This window comes from Zeugodacus cucurbitae, chromosome 6 (assembly GCF_028554725.1).
Source record: "Zeugodacus cucurbitae isolate PBARC_wt_2022May chromosome 6, idZeuCucr1.2, whole genome shotgun sequence".
Lineage (NCBI taxonomy): Eukaryota > Metazoa > Arthropoda > Insecta > Diptera > Tephritidae > Zeugodacus > Zeugodacus cucurbitae.
Genome location: NC_071671.1, coordinates 8,478,789 through 8,487,500, shown reverse-complemented (window position 1 = coordinate 8,487,500; position 8,712 = coordinate 8,478,789). Strand labels below are relative to the sequence as shown.

Sequence of the window (8,712 nt, the reverse complement as noted above, 5' to 3'; positions counted from 1 at the left end):
TCGAATTAGTATTGAAGTGTATGTAGACTGCATTTTATCTTGGCGGATGATTTTATTAGCCTTGTCATTAACTATTGTTAGACTGATTGCATATTTTAAACTTTATTGTCTAGATAAAAAGCATTCATAAACAATCACATGCATAGTTACTGTACTTAAATAGCATGTATGTGTCTACTTAAGGCTTCAGTGGCGTAGGCGGTAATGGATGCCAAGGCGGTACTAGGTATTACACTTACAGATTTTGTATTTTTTTTCACGGAAGTAGTAGTTTATTGCATACTTTCCTACTGAGTTACTCTAAAGAACACTTATCGATTATTTTCTTTATACTGGGTTGAAATTGAAGTAGTACTTTTGTAAGAAGAGTTAGACATTCAGCTGTTCAAATAGAGTGTGAATGCTCCAGACGTAGACATGCGAAATTTGCGAAGTATCCACTCTACTAACACAAGAGCCTATACAACAAGTACACAAGAGTCTACAAAAAAGTGTGGTATTAGCTGGTTTTTTTAATTTTTCTTTAATTTTGTTTACTTTTGCAACAAAGTATTTTTATTTTAATTTGATGTCGCTGAAGCAACTTTTAAGAACGAGTTAATTGAAGCAATTTGTAAAACAGTCTTGCAGTTAGACTGGCACAGCAAAAATATTATTTTGCATACCTTTTATTGTATTATATACAATAATGAGTAGCAAAAATTAAAGCATTTTTAACAGGCTTCACATTAAAAGTTCCCCGCCCTGAGACATTTTCCAAATGGAACAACGGCCGCCTTGACCGCTTGTTAAAAACCTGAAATACAATTTGAGAAAAAATTACGGTACTACAATGAAAACCGCAATTATATCTGCGCGCAAATTGAATACATATCCATAAACACAATGGCATATACCAACAGTATCAACTTAGTTAATTTTGTTTTAACACTTTTCACTTCAGTCATTGCCGCTTTGTTTATACATATGTATGTGAAGAGTAATCATTGTACGAGCACGCCAGTCACATGCGTGCTTTTGGCCCTAGTTTACTTACGCTAACACACTAGTGAATACCCGTTCATCCACATATTATGCAGCCACCGCGTACGTGCAACCGCTACTAACAACAACAAGTGCGAAATCAAGGAAATTGCGTATACGTCATAGTGAGCTGGTTACTCAGTATCGTCGGTACTGTTGAGCATAGCCACAGCCATGCTTAAACTTAAACTTTTACTCCCTAACATACTTACGTACAACTGTTACATATCGCATCATATTCATACAATATATATATGTTACCACGATTGGTTAAAGCAAAAAAAATGTTTTAATTTTTTGTCACTGTGATTACGGATACGCGCGTAAATACAATTATATTTTTATGAGTTGTTGCTTATTTACAGTTACATTTTTCAAACAAGTAAGGAAGTATGGGCTAAGTTCGTTTGTGAACGAACATTTTATACTCTCGCAATTTATTTATTTAATTTTATTAATATAACACACAATTTGACTCACATATTCGTCATATATATGGTATAAAGTGCCTTGAAAGTTGGAAACCTTCGGAGACATATTATTAAACGAAAGATATTCCCTCTGAATTTCTTCAAAATATCTGAGAGACTTACCTATATTTTCGGAAAAAATAGAAGCACTGACGTCCTCATGTTCGATATATGGGGCCTTGAAAATGTATGATCCGATTTCGACAATTTTTAGAAGAGCGATGCCACAGTAAGTGGCAGTATTTATGTAAAGTTCTGTTCCGATATCTTCTCTAGTGCTTACTTTATATATTGTAAAGTAAACTATTCAGATCGTCTTCAAAGTTCTGGTATATAGGAAGTAGGTGTGGTTTTGATGCGATTTGGCCTATTTTCACAACATATCATAGGGATGCGAAGAAAATATTACAAACCGAATTTCATTGAAATTGGTCGAGTAGATACGGAGATATGGTTTTTGATTCATAAGTGGTCGAAACCACACCCATTTAAAATTTTGTAATGTTTTTTGTAAATTTTGTAAATTTTGTAATTTAAGGTTTCTGTTGGTTTTCCTTACTGAATTAAAGCAGTTTTAGTAGTTTTCAACGTAACCATTGTATGGGTGATGGGCGTGGTTATAATCCAATTTCTTCCATTTTTGGACTATATAATGAAATGCCTGAAGTGCCGCGGCGGGGCCACGCCCACTTTCCCAAAAAAATTACATCCAAACATGCCCCTTCCTAGAACAATCCTTTGTACCAAATTTGCCTGATTCCGCCCATCTTCGAACTTAACCTTCTTATGGTGTCAAGGTACACGTGTTCCAAGTTTCATTAATATATCTCCATTTTTGCTCAAGTCACAGCTTGCACGGACGATCAGACAGACATCCGGATTTTAACTTTACTCGTCACCCTGATAACTTTGGTATATATAACCTTATATCTAACTCGTTTAGTTTTAGGACTTACAAACAACCTTTAGCAACTTTGTTGCTAGAGTATAAAAATCAACAAATCTGAGCGTAAAAAATTGTTGAAATATCATCACAATCATATAATTGTTAGGTATGCATAAAATGAGCACGTGAGCTGTTATTTAAGCTAGAGTACATACTCGTATATAAAAAGTCGAAAATGTGTAAAAATTGGCATTGACTTAAGTGTTTGTTTTTGGGCCATTTCTGCACGTATTTTATACTGTTTACAATATAGAGATCATTAATTTGAATTTGAGATATCTTGCTCTAAGGAGATAGTCAATACAACTGATAGGATTTCGATGAATACCACACTTCCACAGAACGGTATTGCTCGAAAATGGGATTATATTTTAAACTGCAGATTCTCATAGAACACAATTTTGGATGAAATAAGCTGAAGAAGATTAAGAATAAGAAGAATATAATATTGGATGCCAGCCAAATACGAACCTTAATTCCTGAAGTTTTCGAAAGTTATCAGGTACTTTCTTCTTCCTCGTTTTATATAACATTTCCATATACATTTGCATGATCTTCAAATAAGTCATAACATATTTACATTAAACTCAACCCATCGAAAGAATCTTCATATTTGATCTCGATTTCGATAGAATAACTTTATTAGAAAAATTCGTTTATTCCGCTTTATTGTAATTTTCAACGCAGCATTCAACGCAGCATTCAACTCATCTATAATCATTTATTAATAGCAAAGCATTTAAGTTAAGTTTATGCAAATATATATATATATTTTTTTTAATGAAGACGACATTGGCTTTGTTTACGGAACGATTGCAATTTGATAAAAACTACTTTCACGGTTTCACAATCTACGAAAACAACTTCTTGTGAATCACCATCCGGGTCTGTCTCTTTGTGTGCTCTTCTTTTTTGGTTCTTGGAAATGGCAAACTGCTGAACTTATAATTCTTATGCCGGATTTCGCCATTGAATCAATGACGTCTGCTTTGGTCCGAACGTAATTATGTTCTTTAAGGGTTTTATTGCTGTTTTTGTTTTAATTTTGCAGCAACAAAAAATGTCAGTTCTTCAACACACACCAGTTAGCTTTCGTTGTTACTGAATAAAATATTGAATTAATGCAAATGAGCAGTGCCAATTCGTGACTTCGCCAAAAATTCAATGCCTAACTACACTTGTGGACAAAATAATAGGTGTGTGCTTTTAGCTGGTAATGTTTTTAAGTCAAATTGTTACTATTTTTTAATATTTTTATATTTTTATGATGAAGGAGAAATAGTAGAGTATTTTAAAAAATATGTGGTTATTTCGAAGCAATAGAATATTTGTAATTTTATCTTCATTTGAACACCATAAATTTAAATGAAGCCCCTACACCGATATAGAGTGTCGATTGGTAAAAAAATGCGTGATGAAGGAAAAACACAAAGATTCATTGTCAGTATGTTTGCGTGATCTTAGAACTTTATAACTAATGATCTATAGCAAAAAACTTAAAAAGGAACCCTGGTCGTCCAAGAAAAATAAACTGATCGGTGATCGTTTACTTCTCATAGCAAAAAATAGCTTTCGAACGAAAGAACTTATCGCCACGAAAAAGAATTTGATCGTAAAAACACCACAAATAAAATTATGCATTGGGGCGGTAGATAATTTTGTCGGGATGTTTCTCCTGACAAAGCGTTCGTTCGTTATTTTGGATATGTAATACAATGACGGCCAACGGGCACATTTTCTAAATGTTAAGCTGTCATGTTCTGAAAAATTCATGTTCCGGAGATCATTATCAACAAATTATCGACCTGAAACACACACCAAGGCTGGTATCTTAGTGATTCATGGATGCAAATGTGAACTGTAAATAATGTCCTATTCTGATCTCTATGGAGCTGAAACATGGACAATAACCGATAAAGATAATTGATAACCTTTGAAAGAAAAATTCTCCGAAAATTTTCGGCGCTGTCAGAATCGGACCTGACGAATGGAGGATAAGATGGAATAGCGAACTTGATCAGCTAATACAAGGCGAAAACGTGGTGCGATTTATCATAACGCAACGAATAAGATGGCTAGGACATATTACAAGAATGGATGATTCAAGAGCCCAAAAGAAGGTATTGAACGCGAACGCATACAACGGCAGAGCAAGAGGAAGGCCAAGAACAAGATGCAAGGACGAATTTAATGAAGAGCTGAAGAAGCTCCGATTATAAAATTGTAGAGAGACCGCAAAAGACAGAGTATCTTGGAGGCGAATTGTTTAGCAGGCCGAAGCTCACAGAGAGCTGTAGAGCCAAATGATGGTGATGATGATCTCAACCAGAATGTGAACTTATGGTGTGACCTAAAGTGAAGATTGACAGACTTTTTATTTCTAAAAAAATACCACTTTCAAACAGCTCAGAATAGATCCAAAGCAAGCTAGTGCCATTTATATCTCAAAAACGGTTTTAATTGGGCTTTTGTGCAAGTTTTTGCATTTCTAATACTAATTCGCCGATGAATCTTCACTCTACTACCAAACCGATTTTTTAAAACATTAGCTTGATGCTATTTTGACTAGTTCGATTTAACTTATAAAATTTCTGTTGTTAGAAAAAAATTTCTAGTCAGAAAAATATAATACTTGTTATTTTTCTTAATAGTTACTTCAGGGTATATATGCATACATATGTATTTGAAGACCTCTACAGCCGTTCGATACTTGTAGCTAAATACATAAATATATGATTTATATGCAGATCAGATTATATACATCATTATATACAAATGCGGTAATCAAAATTCTTACTATTTTGCTGGCATACTAAAATGGTTTGCAAACAAGCATTGACCGCTATAGCCTTGGCAAACGCCGGAATAGAAATTAACATATTCATATAAGCCAGTTAAAGCCAATTCAAGTACACAACTTGCAATAATTGAGTATTGACTCGGTGCAATTCATACTGCAAGTATTTAACTAATGCTAATCTTGTTGCTATTAGCTGTTAGCCAAGAACCTGAAACTATTTGCGGCGCTTATTAAGGTATAAAACTTTACTTTTAATTGCTAACAACATGCATACAATAAATCTCGCTTTGTCGACTCACCTTCTATCACTGTTGTTGTTGTTGTTGTTGTTCCACCTGGCCGCTTCACGGTTAAGCTCAGCACTTGAGCAATTTACAACTGACTTTTTTATTCTTTTTCTGCCGGTGGTAATATTATTGGTGTTGGCTTGGGGCAAACCAAACGCAAAGCCAAAGGAAAAGTTAAACAAAAACACGGTTATTGTGGAACTGGTTGAAACCGCTTCAAACTGAAACACACAATTATTTTTCAATACAATACATAATAATGTACGAGTATGTGATGAACTTTATGCACAGCCGTGTATATAAGTATATCTGAGATAAGTTTTATAATTTTTAGTTTTGTATCTATTTAGTTCAACGCATTTCTTTATAGTTTTGTTTATTTGTATATTTTTATATTTTCATGCGCACGAGAACATACAAATGTCAATAGCCTAAGTCAGCACGGATAAATTCACAACGGCACTAAGAAAATGCGATATTTAACACACGAATTTCTAATTATTTTTTATTTTTATTTTTCGCGCTATTACCTCTCATCATCACTTCTATATATATGTATGTACGAACAACTCCACTGTTACACGTAATATTTGCATAATTTTTAATTAATTTTCTTGCATTGGAGTTTTAAGTTTTGCGTGTTTGCTTTTGTTTGATTGTTTATCACTTCACCACTCCTTACTGCCGACTATCAGGCCCGGCTGCCAAAATCAACTGAGCACAGATTTTTCTCGCACAGCATTCTTATAGCCAGCAACCAACTTTGCGCCTCCACTCAACACTCATTGAAGGTTCGATCAGTGTGGCGTTAAGCGCCAAGCTCGTCAAGCGCTGTGAACCGCAGGGCGCATGGGTCGGTATCACATTCGGCATTTAAAGCGTTTAGTGAGAGCATTAGTAAAGCAACTTTAATGAAGGGAATGGTACACATTAGATAAAAAGTCGTTAAAGTAGTGTGAGCTTTTAAACTTCCGCTTGAAAGCTCTGTATTAAATGTTATAGTGTTATATTACGAAAGCTCAACGTATTGAGTTTGAAGACTAATGTGGTAAATCGCGCTACCAGCTGTTGTTTTTTTACAAAATAAATATTTTTGTTTATTATTTAAGATACTTTGACATATTTTCAAATTTTCAAAGTTACCGATTTAGTGTTGCCAGGTTTTATACGGCTTTATATATTTATAAAAAACATATGTATATACGTCTCTTGTCTCCACTCTTGCTCCTTGAAAATGTAGTACCTTAAAGTATGCAGTGTTAAAACTTCTTTTCTTACCGGCCTTAAAATCAGAGAAATATATAACGAAGTTACGTTAAAAACGGATATGATGCGTATACGAAATAAGATTCGTGATAAATCAAAGCACCAAGTCATTGTAGAATTATTGCAGGTTATATCAACTAAACCTACTAGACATGTAGCTGATAGGTAAAAACTGCGCTCATACCGGTACCAAAAATGGCAAATTAGCCTGGCATTGCCAATTTTTGATTCCAAAACCATATCTCAGGAACTACGTGACCAAAAAAATTTGGTACATAATTTTTCTTGGTACTCTGATATTATCGATGGAAAACGATTATCAATCAAGCCTACTTCCTATATAATTATATAACTATAGCGAATATATTGGTTAATATGTGATATATCTTAACAAAATTAAGTGTGGCCATATATTTGGACATACTCCATTTTATGCCAAAAAATTTTGAAATCAGTCCGTGAATTACCCCAGCAATTCTAATAGTTTTTTCGTATGGACCTCTGACGTACGGAAAGCAAGAATAATTTATTTTTAACAACTTTAAGCTCTAGGTTTGCGCTTAGGATGGAGGAGTATATTGCAGTTCCAATATCCTTTTCGCAAAGAAGTTAATTGTTCAATTAACCGACCTTCGAATTTACCTCTGCGAATGGCAGGCACCTTGTCGTGGTGCATTCAGCTAGCCTTCATCAGATCGTCGCGCTAGCTCCTAAGGGTATCTGACGTCGGCTGTGGGAGGCCGATGACCAAGAGCTGCCCCTCCTAATCCAGGGTGTTATGCGACTACATGCCCATTGGATTGTTTGCAGCCAGGGGATAAATCCGGCTGTATTCTTACGGAGCCTTCCCAACACCGGGCCGCCACGGGAAGTAACTGTGGCCTTACAACGTCAAGGGGCTCTGACGTGGCGGACCCTCTTGTTTCCCCCCAGAAAATATAGACCACGAGGCTCATCCTTGAGTCAACTTGTTGTACGAAACAGATGGAGCAACATCAAAAGCAACAACAAGTACAAACAGACAGCGCCAAGAGTACAACCAGCTCGAGGAGTAAACCTCGCTTATTGGATGCATTGACAGCAGAAGAGCGTTCGATGTTTGAAGAATATGCGAAGGACGACGACATACCGTCCACAAGCAGCGGCAGGGTAGGAAATTCACTACCACTGGCATCCCAGAGAGGGAAAAAGTTGTACTAGGGGAGTTCGAGCAGAATCGAACCCCACCGAAGAGACCGCTAAGGAGGTCAACGGCGCACAGCCGAGCGTAAAAGGCCCATAGCTGTGGCCCACAGAAGGAGAAGGCAACGTAGGGGCAACTACCCACGCCTACCTGAGGTAGGATGTCCGGGTGGCCCTGATGACCCTGATGACAGGATTGGTATGAGTGGTGATACAGTGAAGTGGTACCTAAGGCATCTCGAAGCTTGCTCTTGGTAGAGTGAGAGGGGTCAGCAAGATGTCTCCAACGACTGACTCACCCCGTGAGAGGCGTTCCTCTGTCCCCAAACGGTATAGAGCGGACAGAGCTGGAAAGATAAATAGCAGTCATGTATCGCCGCGCGAAATACCCAATTCCAAACGGCTAAGGAAAATCGCCTCACAAGACAAGGGCGGGCATGCTCAGGTCCAGAAGCCAACGCGGGTAAATATCAAATTTGAATTTCATAAGTATTATGTCATCTTCTTCAAATACTTCCCTGTCTTTAGTCTTGACAATTGCCAAATTAAAAAAAATCGAAATTTTTAATTTTTTAGTTCTGTCTGATTTAATAATTCCAATATTGGTTTTGAAAATTCAATGAAATTCTGTGACTCCATTCAAAATCAATTCTTTCAAAACAGCTTTTTTTCATATCGAGCGACCATAATTCATATCCACTTGAAACTTCGACAGTATATTCACAATACTATTATCTA

The 8,712-nt window shown here is 36.1% G+C and overlaps 1 protein-coding gene across 2 annotated transcripts in view; it reads right to left on the bottom strand.

The window, feature by feature from the left end:
- The window catches only part of LOC105216313 (sodium-dependent nutrient amino acid transporter 1), a 21,512-nt gene extending 15,171 nt beyond the window's left edge, over window positions 1–6,341 (bottom strand). The window contains exons 1-2 of one of the 2 annotated variants that reach the window (XM_011190743.3): window positions 6,057–6,341; window positions 5,539–5,747 (exon numbers count right to left, since the gene is read on the bottom strand). The gene's annotated coding sequence lies outside the window, so the exon portion shown is untranslated. Of the gene's footprint in view, window positions 1–5,538 lie in introns of both variants that reach the window. The other variant, XM_011190744.3, reaches the window with a different exon arrangement.
- Between the last annotated feature and the right edge of the window lie 2,371 nt (window positions 6,342–8,712).